The 18,640-nt window shown below is 43.2% G+C and overlaps 1 protein-coding gene and 1 long non-coding RNA gene across 3 annotated transcripts in view; one reads left to right on the top strand and one right to left on the bottom strand.

Moving 5' to 3' along the window:
- Window positions 1-8,984, top strand: part of KCNC4 (potassium voltage-gated channel subfamily C member 4) — a 75,125-nt gene extending 66,141 nt beyond the window's left edge. The window contains exon 5 of one of the 2 annotated variants that reach the window (XM_082432486.1): window positions 6,052-8,984. The gene's annotated coding sequence lies outside the window, so the exon portion shown is untranslated. Of the gene's footprint in view, window positions 1-3,935 lie in introns of both variants that reach the window. The other variant, XM_082432485.1, reaches the window with a different exon arrangement.
- Window positions 5,992-18,640, bottom strand: part of LOC309649154 — a 27,962-nt gene continuing 15,313 nt past the window's right edge. Inside the window, exon 3 of the long non-coding RNA XR_014256965.1 lies at window positions 5,992-16,894. This is a non-coding gene — a long non-coding RNA (uncharacterized lncRNA). The remainder of the gene's footprint in view (window positions 16,895-18,640) is intronic.

Genomic DNA, 18,640 nt, shown 5'->3' with positions numbered 1-18,640 from the left:
CTGTATGTTCTGTATGTAAATTAAGAGAGTGGATCCTAAGAGTTCTCATCACAAGGGAAAAAAATTTTTTTCTTTTCTTTTGTATCTGTATGTGATGATGGATGCTCACTAGATTTACTGTGGTAATCATTTCATGATATATGTAAGTCAAATCATCATGCAGTGCACCTTGAACTTATACAGTGCTATGTGTCGATTATATCTCAATAAAAATGGAAGGGGGAAAAAAAAAGAAGGTTGCTTAGTAAGTGCAGAGCAAAGGGACATTTTGTCTAGGCATTAGAAAATTGTAATGAACTATGCCGGGCCCACAGCAGTCTCTGTATCCAGAGCCAGTGTCTCTTTAAGGTGCAACTGGAGCCACACTGACTGCCCCCTTTCCAGGGCTCTAGGCAGATCACAGACCTTCAGTTAGCATACCCCTTTTTCAGTCAGCTCCAGCACTACTGATTGGGCTGCAAGTCTCTTTAGCTACATTTCAGTCCTGGTCACCTTTTTTGGTCTTGAGTATTTCCCAATCTCTTCATTACACATCTACAAAGCATCATTTAGAGTGGATTTTTTCTATAAATGGCTAAATGTATCCCCTTTTTTGTTAATTTTAGCTGTTTTACTTTCTTGAAAATGACTTAAGCTCCAGGTTCTGGGAATATCTTTCTATAGCACATAGGTACAAAGAGTCCTTGCCACCCTCTCTCACACAGGATTTTTTTTTTTTAATTAATTAATTATTTTTTAAATTTTTGGCTGTGTTGGGTCTTCATTTCTGTGCGAGGGCTTTCTATAGTTGCGGCGAGCGGGGGCCACTCTTCATCGCGGTGCGCGGGCCTCTCACTGTCGCGGCCTCTCCCGTTGCGGAGCTCAGGCTCCAGACGCGCAGGCTCAGTAATTGTGGCTCACGGGCCCAGTTGCTCCGCGGCATGTGGGATCCTCCCAGACCAGGGCTCGAACCCGTGTCCCCTGCGTCGGCAGGCAGACTCTCAACCACTGCGCCACCAGGGAAGCCCCAGGCAGGATTTTTATGTTGTTTCAGGGTGCTCTTGGGTGTCTGTTTGAGGCTTAGCTCAAACAGCTTGCTAGCTGTGTTACTTTGGGCAACTAAACCTCCATGAGGCTTGGTCTCCTTGGGACAAAATGGGGATATTAATGATCTCACAAGGTGTGAGGATCAAGGGAGACCATAAAGTGTTGTATCTCGATCATGTATTGGAATGGACTGTGTCCTTATGATTCTGACACCAATTCCAGTGTGTGGGGGGGTGGAGTTTCCCACACCTCCAAGCAATTCTCAGACACCAGCTTGGTTTCCCACAGTTTAACTCAATTCTGACCCTATTTACCTGGAGATGGGATCAGATCCCACACGACAAGGGCTCAGTCCCGCGAGACTGCCCCTGAGCTCCCACTTCAGATGCCAATCACAAGTCTGGGTTGTCACCTGTATTTGTGACCACACTGCTATAGATTGGAGGTTCCAACGACCCCCTCCTTGAGTTCAATTAATTTGCTAGAGTGGCTCACAGAACTCAGAGAAACATTTTACTTACTAGATGACTGGTTTATTTTTTGTAAAATGATACAACTCAGGAACAGCCAAATGGAAGAGATTCATAGCACCAGGTGTGCGGAAAGGCTCAGAGCTTCCATGTCCTCTGAGGGGGCCACCCTCCAAACCCCGTCCTGTGGAATTTTTATGGAGGTTTCATTACCTAGGCATGCTTGATTAAGTCATTGGCCATTGGTGATTGAACTCAATCTCCAGCCCCTCTCCTCCCCTTCCTGCAGATGAGGGCGGCAAGGGGACTGAAGGTTTCAACTCTCTAATCACAAGCATGGTTGACTTCCCTGGTAGTCAGCCTCCTTTCCTTGGGTGCTTTCAAAAAATCACCTCATTAACATAACAAAAGACACCTTTATTGCTTTTGTCACAGGAAATTCCAAGAGTAGCTTTGTGCCAGGTAATGGGACAAAGACCAAACATGTATTTCTTATTATAGATCACAATATCACAGTTCTCCTTATGGTGACTGTCATCAGTCAGGAGCCTGAAGGGATGCTTTCCCAAACGGAATATGCTTACCTCATTTATTCAAAAAGCATTTATCAAGCACCTACTATGTCACAAGCATCATACTCACCCTGATAGAAACAATTTTCTTAAATGTTGAAAATAACTACTTTGCTGTGGGAGGTGAGGATAGCATATTGATAACTAATATTGGGAATTTACTGTGTGCCAGAGTACTGGTTGCAAGCATCATTCTGTTTAATCCATGTAACAATCCAGTGAGGTAGATATTTTTATTATCCCCATTTTGCAGATTAGCACACTGAGGCTCAGAGAAATTAATCAAATTCTTAAGGTCATACAGCTCGACTGTGGTGTATTTGGAGCCCAGATCTTTGTGGCTGCAAAGATCATGCTCTTAACCACAGCTTCAGAGAGGTATAGATTACAAATGCAAAATCAAGATTGGTACAAATTAGGTCCCCTTGCACTGTATGTGTGATTCTCTTGCTTGGTTATTAAATTTAATGTGTTGTATTCAAACATGATTGTGGGTTGGGTGGGTGGGTAGAGAGAGGATCTCCCCCAGTAGGGTGAAAGTCATGAAAGAATCCGTCAGGAGGACAAAGAAGATTCTCAGACCAGAACTCAGGAGGTAGACCCTAGGTCTATACAGAGGGAATTCCCCATCTGGGGAGTGGGACAGTGGGTGTGGTTGTGGGCTCCAGGAAGGTGGGTTTGAAGAGGGCATCCACCATTTTGGAGCATCTGGGAACCAGGAATGGGAGCAGGGCCAGTGAACCAGGAAAACTTGCCATCTCCCTTAATAAAATTCCAGACCTCCAAAACTAGTAGTAAGGGGGCCAGGCCTCACTGCATCTGACTCAGAGGTTCATACCTAACCCCAGGGTTGTTTGGATAATGACGGCTGCCTCTCCTGTGGGCTTTCACTTCCAAAGGTCCAGCCAGAGAAAAGGCACAAGACCGTCTTTGAAGGCCATCCCTGAGTGGGCAGGGTATCTTGAAATCATGTTGCATGGTCCTGTTTCACTGTCTGCATTTATTTTTCATTTGTTATTCCTTTAGTCAAGTCTTATCTAACTGGCCCAGTCTGGTTTCTGCCAGGCAAAGGGAAAGGTCTTCTGCTCAGGCTCCAGCATTAAAGAGATTGCAGGTTCCCTGAAGCTCTGCCAGGCAGAGTATACTCTGCATTCTCTTCAGGAGATATACTGAGAATATATAAAGTGATACTTCACTGAATCACTTGAGGCCCTGACCCCACCCTCCCACCGTCAGGCCCAGAGCAACTGATGCTTCTGCCTCTCAAATTCCTGATAATGGTTCTGGGTGGTAACCATCATCTAGCACCTCATACCCAGAGTGTGTCCCTGTCCTGGGGAACCATTAGCCTAGCATCGCAGGGCATTTTAAAGAATGCAGAGCCTCAGGCCCACCCCAGACCTACTGAATCAGAATCTACATTTTAACAAGATCCCCAGATGATTCATATGCACAAGAAAGTTTGAGAAGCATAGACCTAGGGCAGGGGATCTTAACCTGGGTTCCATGAAATTGAATGGGAAAAAAATATTACACCTTTATTTTCACTAACCACTAACCAAAATTTAGCATTTACTTCAACGGTGGATGTAGGCAACAAGTTACAGAAGTATTAGCAATACCTGTGACTGTCACCAATAGAAATCATGAGCATTTTCAACATTACAGTTGTTTTAGATATCTTGAAATAGCATATATTTCACCACTATTGCAAAATTACATTAGATATTAGATCTGAGGCTAGATCATGCTGCTTGATAGTAATGAAGTATATATATTATATGATAAAAATTTAAAGTATTTTTGATAACTGTCTCAAAGGAATTGACTTCCTATATAATCCTATTTATTTTTTTTTATACACTAGAAACTTTATTCTAGAAGGGTCCATAGGCCTTGATGGAAGAAATTTTCACATATTGAGGTTAAAGGGAAGTCACTGTGGCTTATACATGATTGGACTTGAACTTTATGCTAACTAGAACAGCCTGTCCTATGGCCTGTCAAACATGTATTATATATCTGCTTTAACCATGAAGAAAATAATGCATTTAAAAATCAGAATGGAGTAACTGTGGTTCAGGCATCCAAAATGAAGCCAGGTAGCCATTGTGGATGTGGATTCAGACAGGATCCTGCATCACTGAGAACTTGAATTTTCTAAACTGTATCAGACTCAAGGATACCACCAGCAGTTGTCAAAACAATATCTGCTAGCAGCTGCCAGCTGCAACCTTATGGTCTCATGGTGTCCCCTTGTAACTATGCATCATTTCAGACCCCAACCAAGCCTTGCTGAACAAGCACTGTTACTTCTTGCCAGCTCCAATCCTAATTTCGGACAATTTATGTAAATCTTGCAGTTTGGGGCTATATAAGCCTCCTCCATTTTGTAGTCTGGTAGAACACAATTCAAGTGCTTCTTGAATCTGTCTCCTGGGCTATAGTCCTCAGTTTGGCTTGAATAAAAGACTTAAAATGGCATGGTTAAAGATCTGATTATAATGCAGTTGACAAAGAAATTTGGTTATCTCTGATATGCAACATTTTAAGATAACAACTAGAGTTATGACTGATAGCTTTAAACTAGGACATCAGAATTTTAGAAATTTCATATAATTTCTAGAACATTTATGTTGATAAAATTTACCCATACAATATAACCGAAGATGGTTTATTATCATTCATTTGACAATGCTTCCCATGTAATTTAACATATCAAATAAGCCTAATTAGTTAATATCTCTTTGATAAGGAGAGAAAATAAATCTCTTGAGGTGTTGCAGGGACCCTCTATAAAAACTCAAAATTATTTCCAGGTCAATTACACTTCATTTAAAATTTGATTTCTTCAAAGTTTGTCAAAAATATCAAAAACGGTTTAAAATACTTGGTCAAGTAGGATCATAGGTCACTGTTAAACAATACTTAGCTATCTATTCAACCAAGTGACAAAAGATTTCAAAGGCAAGTACAGAAAGTTACAACAGATTACTTAAAAGGTAAAGAAGCTTTTACAATCTGTTATTAAAGGCAGAGCAATAGTTCAAGAAAACTTTGTCCTCTCAACAGAGAAAATAAAATTCCAGCTTTGCACCAGCTTACTTTTGATATTAAAATTCACTCACTCGGGAATTCCCTGGCAGTCCAGTGGTTAGGGCTCTGCACTTCCACGGCAGGGGGGCACAGGTCAGGGAACTAAGATCCCATGCACTGTGCAGCATGGCCAAAAATAAAAAAGTAAAAAAAGAAAATTCACTCACTCACTTAAATTCGTTCCAGTCTTAAGCAGCTTGACTTTTTCCTCAGGGTTCCTTTTTCACAAACCTTCTATAACTTCCTTTTTTACCTTCTGATTTTGTCCTGTGCTTTCCCTTTCTCTCTTTTTTTAATTACTCTCTCTATGGGACAAACTTTCTTTTCCCTTAACAAAATGCGTTTCCATTCCTTAAACCTTTTTTTCCCTTGCATATGAATGTTTTCTTATTAATTAGTACTTTTAATTACATACACTAATTAGAATTTTTAACCCTTAGAAACATTAATTTCTAGTGAAAACTAAGAAGTAAGCAATTGTAAACTGCTATACCTTCATTTTTTCTTGATTGACAATACGAATATGTCTCATAATTTCTAAAAACATACATTTCCTCAATAGCATATTTTTTCCAATGTGGTACAAGACATGTTTCCAATAAACCCAAATATCTTTAGTTTTTCTATAATAAGGCAAAAATAGGTAAACTTAGACTTATTTAGCAATTAATGTTTCAGTATTTTATCTTATTTGGAAATGATCTAGACGTTCAACAAATTTCCATCATTTAACTTAGCAAACTCTAAAGTTTTAAGTTACCAAAAAGAGAAGAAACTATTTTTAAGTAGACACACCACAAAACATAATTATTCTTAAAGAATTCACCTAAAAACTCTTAACCCATTTACATTTATTTATTTTATTTCTTCCCAACAATTATGTTTAGATTACCCATGAAAACTTCATGAGACATTAAAGTCAACCATCATCCTAAGCTATTTTTCTTCCTGACAAATTTTGTAACAGAGGTAACATGATCTTATTGACTTCCAGTAAACCTAGGTACAATAAAAGTATTATACTTAATGTTGATGACTCTAAAGACGTGTCTGCATTGAACCAAGAAACTTAGACTAGCTTTAATATTTTCCCAGATCACATGAAGCTGGAATTCATTTGGGTTAGTTTCTTTTATATTTCTGAGAATTTATATAGGCACTTAATTTTCTTTAAGCCAGCAAAATAGAACTCTTTTACAAATTAATTTTGGCAATACCATCTACAGGTATAAATTACCACACATCTATAGCACATGTATATAGACACATACAAACACACAGACAGATGCAAAGAGACCGCACAGTCCCATTCCAAAATTTCAGCCATGAATCAGATACAATAATACAAAACCCATCAGTTACAGTAGAGGTTGAATTCAAATTGGATTTCTGGAAGATGGGACAAATCAAGGTCATTTGTTTAGATTTTTAAACCCTCTTTACTAACATTTATGGAGAAGACACTTAACGATTTATATTTGTCCTTGACAAGTCAAGTTTCAATAACCCATCCCGCTTTTGTTATTTCTTTTGATAAGAGTTACCTTCCTGAAATTTGCATTTTAAAGAGCTGGCCTGAATAAGAGTTCCTGGAGAAGACCAGGTAGAACATTTACATCTCAAAGGTATAGGGAGAGAAACAGAAGTTCCTCCTAGGAGGACTTTTGTTCCCTTAAGGCCAGAATTTTTTTTTTTTTTTTTTCAATACTTACATGCCTCTTAAGATAAATAGGGGAGGTTTTGGGAGTGGTAAAAAGGACACGTGGGCTTTGAATTGTTTCTGGAGCCACACCTCTGGTCCAGTAAAGACTAGATTTGTAAAATCAAGGACAGCTGTTTTTAATTCCTCAAAGAATTGGGTGGCCACCTAAATGATAGACCAGTGGCCTCTCATCTTGGTAATCCATTTACAGAAAATTTTGAGGCTCCTCCTTGGGTTTAAGACTTTAACTATGGTCCTCAGTTTGGCCTTTGACCTGAAGAGAATCACCTACAGCCTCATGTGATCCCATTTCTAAAGGTACCCTTTCAATAGTCTTCAAAGCAGAAAGGCACTTCAGACAATTACTAGAATGAGTACGCAAAGGAGGATGGAGGGGAGCAGTAGTTACATCAGTCTTACAGTTTTTTTGTTTTAGGGACCTATTATATCTTTAATCTTTCATTAGCTTTCTACAACAAATCCTTCAATGAAGCTATTTTGAACATTTTAAGCCTTTGGGGGATTTTGCATAACAATTAAAATAGGTACAATTGGTTAAGATGAGCATTCTCTAAAATTTTGACAATTTAGAAGTCTTTCCAATTCAAAGAATCCATTGTCTGGCCACTGACAAGTAGTATCTTAATAGCTACTCAAACCAATAAGCCTTTTTATGGCTTAACCAAGGACATAAGAGGCATCTCACAAGAGAGTGCAAAGGATGCAGCCCTCGTAAGATCCAGAAAGTTCATTCCCAAGGATAGTCTAAGACAGTGAAGACCTTCCATGTACAAGTGGAAACAACAAAGGCTGAGACCACAAAGGCCCCTTATGGACTGAGATCCCTTGTGACAAACTCCCCTGAGAGCTGACACGGTTGGACAAAGAACAGTCAGCTCGGGATCCCAGTCTATTCAACTGACTGCCAAGTGCACACCAGTACGCACACCTGCCAGATGGCGGAGACTGGAGAGAATAATATCCTCACTGGTCAACAGGTCAAGTTCCCAGGACATATAACAAAATGAAAGGAAAACCTAATCAGACCTATGGTTTTCCTCTTTATGACAAAGGACACAAAAAGACAGTGACCATCTCTGGGAGGAGGAGAATCAACAAACCAAGGGTACTCTATCAGATTTCAAACCAAGAGTCCAAGGAACTGGCCCTACAACTATTTTCTTCCACTAATCTAATTTTAAAAAGAGAAAAACTCTTACCATTCTCATTTCAACAGACCCTGCAGGCAGAGATCCGGGAGACTGATTGACATGGTAAGAATTCTTACCTTCTGTCGGCTTTTGTTAGTTGTTCTAGGATTTCTTAACTGCAGCAGCTTTGGGGCGAGTAGTGTCCGGCTGAGATAGGAAGGGGCAGGGCACAACCTTTAAAAGAATGACATAGCCATTGAAGACACGACATAAACTGGTTAAAACCAACTAGGTCCAAGGTGGCAGATGAGTCGACTTCCACTAGACCTTGAGCCTCAGTATACGCTCATTGTAACACATCAGGAAGCTAAATGATACACCCACAGGTGCTATGACAGTTCCAAGGCCAACTATAAAAGGTCAAAAAGTGGGCGGTGGCCCAATTCCTGGAAATCCCCACCCCTTCCCCAAAATAGCTGGAATACTCCTCCCATTCATTAGCCTATGAAATTACCCACCCCTATAAAAACTAACAACCCCGGACCCTGGTGCTGCTTGCCTTCTGAAATGGCCCACATTCTGTTTATGGAGTATCTCCCTGAATAAACCTTCTTTTACTTTATCATGGCTCGCTCTTGAATTCTTTCCTGTGCAAAGCCAAGAACCCACACTCAGTGGCTGTTGCAAGGGCTTGCCTGAGACCTGGGATGTGACCATCCTCTCTGGCCCCACTTTCTTTCCTGCAACACAGCCTGTAAAGTTGCATTCCACCTTCGTTGCCGATTGTCAGGGAAATTGGAAGAGATTTCCTCTTCCCTTCTAGGTTCTTCTGGCTGGCCTAAGAATTCAATTGACATGAGACAGATTGACAGGAGGAAATCAAACAAAGTTTAATAACATGTATACATGAAAGAGACCCAGGAAAGCTGAGTTAACTCACCAAAATGGCCAAAGCCCTCACCTTAAATATCATCCTCAGCTAAAGATAAAAGAGGATGTTGAGGGTGGCTAGAGTCAGTTATGGGAGGTTACCAGGAAAAGCACAGTAAACAAGGGAAAGGTTGTTATGCAGATATAAGTCATAGCTTTCTCCACTGATGAGAGTTTCTAGAGATTTGGTCAACCTCCTCTTCTAAGTATAGAGCAGGAGACATCCTTACAAATGGAGATTTCCCTTATACATATAAATGTTTCTTATAAAAGGCCAATTCCTACTTGGTTTTCAGAGCCCTTCCCGTGTCTGCTGTTTCTCAGAAAATCAACAGTTTAAAACAATATGCCAAAGAGACGTGTTTTATGGTGGCAAATTCTGCTCCCCTACAACCCAATCTTGAAAGCCCCAGAAATCACATGCCTTCACAGACAGGTGGCCATTGGAGTAGCCCTGGCTGGCAGCTAGCAGCCTACCTTGATGGCATCTTCCTTCTCTCTTCATTAAAAAATGGGTCTGATGGGGTGCATGCCAAGGAATAAAACCAAGATTCCAAGTACTGTTTGCTGTTGTCAGTCCAGCAAGAAAATCAGAGGTCCAATTGGGCGTCAGGAAAATTTTTTAAAGCTTTGGAACATCCCCATGGTTGTTACTTTAATCATTCACCCTCTATTTCCATGCAGTGATCCACAGTAAAAGAGAAAAATGGCTTGTGTGCCTGTCTTTAGGGACAGAAAGTGAAACCCAGTCCCCTAAAACTGAGTTCCCCTGCGGAGTTTATGATTAACCTCGCTATCCAAACCTTTATTTTCTTTCTTATCCCACCCCTGTTCCCCTCAGCATTGAGGAGCATCAAAGAAGAGGGGGGACTGAAACTGAGCAGGACCCTGTGGGGCCTTCCTGGGTATAAGCCCCTCCATGTCTGTCCCCTGCTTCTTGTTTGACCTTCCCCAAGTTCCAAAGAGCAGGCTCAAGCCGTTAAGAATTAGAACGGTAGAGTCATAGGACTCCTAGTTCCGCCTCAAGGAATATACATAACAATCTGGTGCATATCTTTGAGTTGTCCTGCAGAAACTAAGACCCCTAGCTGGTGGAGGATGGTGACGACATGCTAACCACCAGCACGTAGATCCCAGACTAGTTGGAACCGAAAGGTGGATGATTAAGATTCCCAAAGCATCACTCTGTTACCTCACCACCAAGCAATCAGAAAAATGTCCAGAAGCTGATCATGTGCCCTGCGACCCTCACCACTAATGCTGCCTTTAAAAACTCTTGCCGGAAAGTCACTGGGGAGCTCGGGTCTTTTGAGCACTAGCTGCCTGTTCCCCTTGCTTGGTGCCCTACAATAAATAAATGCTGTACTTTCCTTCACCACAACTGCGGGGTCAGTAGATTGGCTTTCCTACACTGGGGCAAGCGGACCCGAGTCCAGTTCGGTAACAAGAGGACGGGGTCACTGGGGACTCTGGCTCCCTTGCAGCCACAGGGTGGAGTGAGTAGGAGAGTCTCGGGCATGAGAGTGGGTGATGGCAGCTTTAAGAAGGAAATCCCATTGGGAGAGGGTCACTGGGCCTAAGAGAATGGTTGGGGGTTGTCTGGGTGAGATGTGACCCTGAGGTATAAGAGCAGGCCTGGGCTGGTCTCCAGAACTCCTTCTTCAGAAGAGAGAAATGGCCACTCTTTGGGGAAGCTCCTCTGGTCAGGGTGGGGAGAGCAAGTGTAGCCTGGGTGAATGCCTTCCCCAGGTCCTTAGCTTGGGGCAGGGTGGGCACACAGTGGTTCTAGGAGCTCAGATGGCTCAACAGTCCCCTGCTCTTGGGGGCCTTGAAAGAGGTCCTACAGGATCTATGGAGCTGTTTTGTGAGTACAACAGGCTTTAGCCTTGAAGGCCCGGCCCTCCTGGAGAAGACTAACCGCATGTTGTTATTCATGAATAATGATAACAACTTCACAAATCACATAATATTTTGGACATTTCAAAGCTGCCTTAAGGCAGCCTGATGTAGTAGTGGAAAGAGACCAAAATTGAAGTCTGTTGCTGCCCATTAAAAAAAAAAAAAAACAACCCAGGGAAAACTGTAAGCCAAATGGCTTTGCCCCTCTTGAGCTTCAGCTTTTTCATCTGAAGGTAGGGAGAATAGTAACCAAGGACAGCACCTCACAGGTTTATGGGGGATCAAATGGCACATGGGTATGAAAGATGAAGGGCTTTGCTATGGAAATCAAAGGCAGTGTTTTCTCTGAGCACTTTAATCTCCTGTGTTAGATTCCTAGGTCTGGGGTAACAAAATGCCATAAAAGGAGTGGCTTAAACAATAGAAATTTATCTTCTCACAGTTCTGGAAGCTAGAAGTCCCAGATCAGGGCCACCTCAGGGTTGGTTCTGAGGCATGGAACAGGGAGGGTCTGTTCCATGCCTCTCCCCTAGCTTCTGGTGGTTTGCTGGCAATCTTTGGTGTTGTATGGCATGTGCCAGCATCACCTTCAACTCCACAAGGCATTCTCCCTGTGTGTGTGCTTATGTCCAAATGCCTCCTTTTTGTAGAGTCACCTGTCATATTGGATTAGGGGCCCACCCTACTCCAGTATGACCTCATCTTAACTGATTACATCTGCAAAGACTATTTCTAAATAAAGTCATATTCTAGATACTGAGAGTTAGGACTTCAACATATGAATTTGGGAGGACACAGTTCAACCCCATTAACCCATTGGACCCCCCCTTGGCAGTGGGCAGCTAAGGAGAATGCACAGTGGGGTCAGGTGCAGGGGATGGGGTGAGATGGAGAGGTTCTAACTCTTTTATGCAGATTCAGCGCTCAGCTGAATTGAGACTTCCACCATCTCTTTTATGAAAAACTTAAACATTTATTAAAACATATTCCAGATACAGAGGATATAAAAATGAATAAAATATTGTCCTGGACTCCAAGGGAAAAGAGAGAGACATGTCTCTCAAATCATCAAAAGGCAGTATGATTCGTGCAGTAAGAGTTTTACGTGGCAAAAAATAGGGGGTCCAGGACAGGATTGTCCAGGAAGGCTCTTGGGAGGTGGTAACATTAGCACAGAATCTTTGGAGATGACTAGTTTTCCAGGCAGACAGGAGGCAGAGGCATTTCAATCAGAGGAAAAGCACCATGGTGTGCAAGTATAAGAGTGCAGCTTGGCCTGGCTAGATGTGTGAGCTATGGGAGACACAGGTCAAGGGTAGGTGGGGTCACATATTAAGGGCGTTATCCACAACCTAAGAAAGTGAACTTTATCCTATGGCAAAGCCATGGAAAGCTCTTTCTGGCAATGATTTCACTGGTTGCAGCAAATGAGGCCAGAGTGGTGGCAGGAGCTAACATAATGGCTGGCAGATAGTAGGTGCTTAATAAATAAGTGAATGAATGAATGAATGAATGGCTTTTAAGCAGCAGAGTGGAATGAGAGGAGAGATAAGAGTGGGATGAATGTGGAAGCAGAAAAATATAGTCAGGATAATTTACTGTAGATCAGGCAAGTGTTGTAAAGATCTGAATGAACCTCTGAGAAGTGGAGGGATGCCTAGAGCCTTAAATGTGTGGAAGGAAGGTGGGAAAGGTGAAAAGATGGATAATTTTTAGGGCCCTAGGGCTGGAGGTCGAGGGAGTTCCTGCTCACTGAGCTCCATTATCTCTCTGAAGTCTGGTTCCTGAGGAAAAGGAGAGAAGAGGCTGTGGAAGCCAGCAGTGAAGAGTGGGAGGAGCTAAGGAGTGGGCTCAGCAGCCCCAAGGTTAAGGGAGATCCTGACTGTGGTCATGAGCCAAGCATGGGGATTTGGAAGGCAGGTGCAGCAGAAGGAAAAAGGGGGTGTGTAGTGGGTCTAATAGTGTCCTCCCCAAATTCGTGTCCACCCAGAACCTCAGAATGTGACCTTGTTTGGATATAGGGTCTTTGCAGATGCAATTAGGTAAGAATTGAGATGAGGTCATACTAGATTAGAGTGGGCCCTAAATCCAATGACTGGTGTCCTTATAAGAGACAGAAAAGGATGCACACAGAAGAAGGCCGTGTGAAGATGAGGCAGAAACTGGAGTTATGCTGCTACAAGCCAAGAGACACCAGGAACCACCAGGAGCTGGAGGAGGCAAGGAAAGATTTTCCCCTAGAGCCTTCAGAGGGAGCGTGGCACTGCCAACACCTTGATTTTGGACTTCTGGCCTCTAGAACTGTGAGACAATAAGTTTCCCATTGTTTTAAGACACCTCCCCCCCATCCCCCCCAGCTTATGGTACTTTGTTACAGCAGCCCTAGGACACTAACACAGGGCCAGATTACAAGAGGCTGGGTCATAGCCACGGCAATCAGAGAAGAAAAAGAAATAAAAGGAATACAAATTGGAAAAGAAGAAGTAAAACTGTCACTGTTTGCAGATGACATGATACTATACATAGAGAATCCTAAAGATGCCACCAGAAAACTACTAGAGCTAATCAATGAATCTGGTAAAGTTGCAGGATACAAAATTAATGCACAGAAATCTCTTGCATTCCTTTACACTAACAATGAAAGATCAGAAAGAGAAGTTAAGGAAACAATCCCATTCACCATTGCAACAGAAAGAATAAAATACCTAGGAATAAACCTACCTAAGGAGGTAAAAGACCTGTACTCAGAAAACTATAAGACACTGATGAAAGAAATCAAAGATGACACAAACAGATGGAGAGATATACCATGTTCTTGGATTGGAAGACTCAATATTGTGAAATGACTATACTACCCAAAGCAATCTACAGATTCAATGCAATCCCTATCAAATTACCAGTGGCATTTTTTACAGAACTAGAACAAAAAATCTTAAAATTTGTATGGAGACACAAAAGACCCCGCATAGCCAAAGCAGTCTTGAGGGAAAAAAATGGAGCTGGAGGAATCAGGCTCCCAGATTTCAAACTATACTACAAAGCTGCAGTAATCAAGACAATATGGTACTGGCACAAAAACAGAAATATAGATCAGTGGAACAGAATAGAAAGCCCAGAGATAAACCCACGCACCTATGGTCAACTAATCTATGACAAAGGAGGCAAGGATATACAATGGAGAAAAGACAGTCTCTTCAATAAGTGGTGCTGGGAAAACTGGACAGCTACATGTAAAAGAATGAAATTAGAACACTCCCTAACATCATACACAAAAATAAACTCAAAATGGATTAGAGACCTAAATGTAAGACTGGACACTATAAAACTCTTAGAGGAAAACATAGGAAGAACACTCTTTGACATAAATCACAGCAAGATCTTTTTTGATCCACCTCCTAGAGTAATGGAAATGAAAACAAAAGTAAACAAATTGGACCTAATGAAACTTAAAAGCTTTTGCAAAGAAAAGGAAACTATAAACAAGACGAAAAGACAACCATCAGAATGGGAGAAAATATTTGCAAATGAATCAACGGACAAAGGATTAATCTCCAAAATATATAAACAGCTCATGCAGCTCATTATTAAAAAAAATCCCAATCAAAAAATGGGCAGAAGACCTAAACAGACATTTCTCCAAAGAAGACATACATATGGCCAAGAAGCACATGAAAAGCTGCTCAACATCACTAATTATTAGAGAAATGCAAATCAAAACTACAATGAGGTATCACCTCACACCAGTTAGAATGGGCATCATCAGAAAATCTACAAACAACAAATGCTGGAGAGGGTGTGGAGAAAAGGGAACCCTCTTGCACTGTTGGTGGGAATGTAAATTGATACAGCCACTATGGAGAACAGTATGGAGGTTCCTTAAAAAACTAAAAATAGAATTACCATATGACCCAGCAATCCCACTACTGGGCATATACCCAGAGAAAACCATAATTCAAAAAGACACGTGCACCCCAATGTTCATTGCAGCACTATTTACAATAGCCAGGTCATGGAAGCAACCTAAATACCCATCAAGAGACGAATGGATAAAGAAGTTGTGGTACATATATACAGTGGAATATTACTCAGCCATAAAAAGGAACAAAATTGGGTCATTTGTAGAGCCGTGGATGGACCTAGAGACTGTCATACAGAGTGAAGTAAGTCAGAAAGAGAAAAACAAATATTGTGTATTAACGCATATATGTGGAACCTAGAAAAATGGTACAGATGAACCGGTTTGCAAGGCAGGAATACAGACACAGATGTAGAGAACAAACATATGGACACCAAGGGGGGGAAGCAGTGAGGGTGGTGGTGGGATGAACTGGGAGATTGGGATTGACATGTATACACTCATATGTATAAAATGGATAACTAATAAGAACCTGCTGCATAAAAAAATAAATAAAATAAAATTCAAAAAAAAAAGAATAGAAGAGGCTGGGTCAAATGGTCAACCAAGGAGTGGAGACCTAGTCAGGGAAGGGGTGAGGTCAGGAGGGGCTGACAGACTCAGAGGGGTTGAGAGCTGAAGGTCTTGAGGAAGAATAAGGGGTTTAGGGAAAAGCTGAAAGGACAGAAGATTTGTACCCAGAGAGTGGCATGTTTGAAATTAAGTGTTCAGAGGTGGAGCAGTTCCAGGTGATTTTAGGTACTGTCAGATCAGTCTCTCTTAGAGAATGAAAGCTAACTGATAAATTCACCCTAAACCGCAAGGCAGTTTACCCTACCTCGAGTCTGCATTTTAAAGCCAGGGCCCAAAGAGGAGCCTACATTTTCTTCCAAGGAATTAGCTCTCTCCATTTTGTGGCATCTCAGACACTGCCTGAGAGTCTGTGTGCTCTAGGAAGGAGGGCATGTGGGCAGGGGAGGGGGCAAGGTGCCCAAATCACAGCCCATGAGCGGATCTTCCCAGGCCTGGACCAGACTTTCAGAGGGAGGCTCACCCTGGGGCTTACAGAAAGGTGTGCAGCTTCTGGGGACCTCTGGGAGGTGGCAGAGAAAATAAAACACACTAAAATGGCAGTCAGGGTAAACCTGGACCATTTGGTGAAATTCAGAGGGAAAAACCCCAAGCAGAATCTGAAGGCAATTAAGTGACATCTCTAGTGCATGCCAGAGAAATGCTCTGTGTTGCCCCGGGGCCAGGAATCACTCAGTTAAACAACAAAAGCCCAAAGGGAAACAGAGGGCCAGTACCTCCTCCTCTTAGATGTGAAGTGCAGCTCCTCCTCCTGTCTCCTGCCATGTGCCCTCTGCCCCCAGCTTCTGGCACTGTCAGCTGTCTGCAGTGCAGCCCTCCTCCCACGGGACTCAGCATAGATGGATAATCTCTCCTCCCATGCTCTCTGGCCCTGGTCTTAACTGTTCCCTATCACTCCCTCCCAGGAGCTTCCTAGAGGAGCTGCAGGGGGCTCTCCTCTCCATCTCCTCCAGACATGACGCCCTAATGTGTAAACAGGAAAGAATGTTTGTTCTGAGTGGGAAGCAGAGGGGCAATGCTGAATCGACATTACCTTCCATGGACGGTGCCTGGGCCAAGAGGGCTCTGACTTTGTGCCCACCTCTTAAGCCCCTGTGCAGTCCCGCACGGGCCCTTCTATTCCCCCCCAGGAGTGCCAGGGGCATAACCCCACACCACCATGTCTTCACATGCTCTACCTCCAGCCCACCCTCCTCCCCCTGCCATGTCCTGGGACCCCCTTCCTCCTCAACCTCTCCAAATCCAGCTCTTTCTCCAAATCCACCACGTGGGAGGGATGAGTTGGGGGCAGAGGCAATTTAGCTTTCACAGCCCAGTGCCAGGATCAGCTAAGCACTATTCCAAGGACCATGTTTTCCAGAACGGAAATGTAATCAACGGAGGCATTTCTCTCCCAGGAGATAGCTGAACTCCCAGAGCATCACGTTCATCTTCTCTTGGTACACACACCACTGGGGAGAGATCAGGCTTCTTCCTTTCTCCCCGAGCTTCTCACCATTCAGTTCTGGGAATGCTGACTTTTAACCAGCTCTCCCATGTGAGGAAAGCCAGAGGCTGGGGACCTGGGAAGGCAAAGTGGCAGAATATGTCAAAGAGCGGTGACCATTTTCAGGTCCTAAGCTGTCTGGTATGGCATGGAGGGGGTGATTATTTTGAGTCACCACTGGTGAAATAGTTATTGAGCTGTGAAGGCAAACACTGCAGAGTAAAGCAGAGAACAGTAACTGATTTAAAAGCCAGGAGTTCTCGTCCTCACATCATTGCCTTGCTGTGCAGGATCGGCAAGTCCTTTACCCTCCAGTTAAGAGAGAACCTCTAGTTGAAACCCACATACTAACGATGAGGAAGTGGAAAGGTTGAGCTGTCCCAAGCTGCAGTTCCAGATGGACAGAGGCAAGGACAATATCAGGAGCCTGCCTCCAGGGCCTGCCCACTGTCCTGCCCATAACTAATTCGTCTGGGAAAGCCCTGGACCTATCTGACCCGCAAAGAAACCATTGGCCTTCCTTCCAAGTAGACCAAGAGGAGCAGCCTCAGATGGACATTAGGAGACTTGGTCAGGCCCCAGCAGGAAACAGAAAGACGCTTAACTGGGATGATGAAAGTAAGTGATGAAGGGACCATTTGCAGGGGTGTGACAGCATTAAGGGACTCAGCAAGGAAGGTTGAGGCAGCTGGAGACGAGCAACAGCAGGAAGCTGTTCCCACCCCCAAGCCTGAAATAGTGTTCTCGGGGACCCAGGGAGAGCTGGAACTGTGCGAGGAGGGGGAGCTGTAGGATCAAAGCAAAGGAGGGAGAGAGCAAGCGGAACAAATACCCTGATCTTTCTCGGATGGCTTCTGATCTCCTCCCGAAGCTTCCTGTTCGTCTAACCCAAAGCGGAAGGCAGAGGGCAAGGAGCCCTGTGATGCCATCCATAGAGGTGAGTCTCCTGAAGCACAGAGGGAGCCTTGGGTTGGGAACAAAGTGCAATCACAAAGCCTGCAGAGGGGGCGTTGTAGATGGTACACTCCAGTAGAAAGCGCAAGTCCTCCGGAGCCAGTAGTGAAGATGATTCCTCATTTTACTGCTTGTAGCTGTATGGTCTTGGGCAAGTCACTGCACTCTCTGAGCTTGATTTTCTCCTTGGAGCTAATTATACCCTCTTAATGGAGTGTTTGTGAGGATTAAATGAGGTGCTTGTGTAAAAACATCAACAATATACTAGGTGTTTATCAGGGTCAGTTTCCCTTCTCTTCAGAGGCCCCCTTCCAAGCTCTGCCGAATCAGAGGCTGTAGGGTAGAGTGGAACGGAGGAAATATATAGGCTTCAGATTTGGACACTGGCTCCACAGCTCCCAGCTGTATGACCTTGGGCAAGTCATTTATCCTCTCTAACTTTGTTTTCTTAGTAGTAAAAAAAGCAATATCCAGCTCATAAGGTTTTTGTGAGGATTAGAAATTATTTCAGGCATCTGGTAAGGTATTGGGTTCATGGTAGATGGGCCCTGGAGTCAGACTAATTCAAATCCGATGTCCCTACTTGTTAACCGTGTGACCCTGGACAAGTTTTTGGATCTGTCTGAGCCTGTTTCTTCATCTATAAAATGGGGATAATAAGAGTACCTTTCTCTAAGAGGTGTGATAATGAAATGAAGTAATGGGCATAGAGCTTACCAAACAGTCCGCCCTCAGAAATTTGCTATTGTTCTTGTTTGTTACTGATGTCACTCTTGCGATGTTTCTTTCCCCAATCAAGCATCCAACCTATCTATCTACTCAGACCCCAAGGTCTTTACTGGAGAAAAGCAAGTAGGGATTGCGGGGG

The sequence above is a fragment of the Balaenoptera physalus genome, assembly GCF_965194825.1.
Source record: "Balaenoptera physalus genome assembly, chromosome: 1".
NCBI lineage: Eukaryota > Metazoa > Chordata > Mammalia > Artiodactyla > Balaenopteridae > Balaenoptera > Balaenoptera physalus.
Note: the sequence above shows the minus strand (reverse complement) of the source record. Positions and strands in the feature narration are given on the sequence as shown.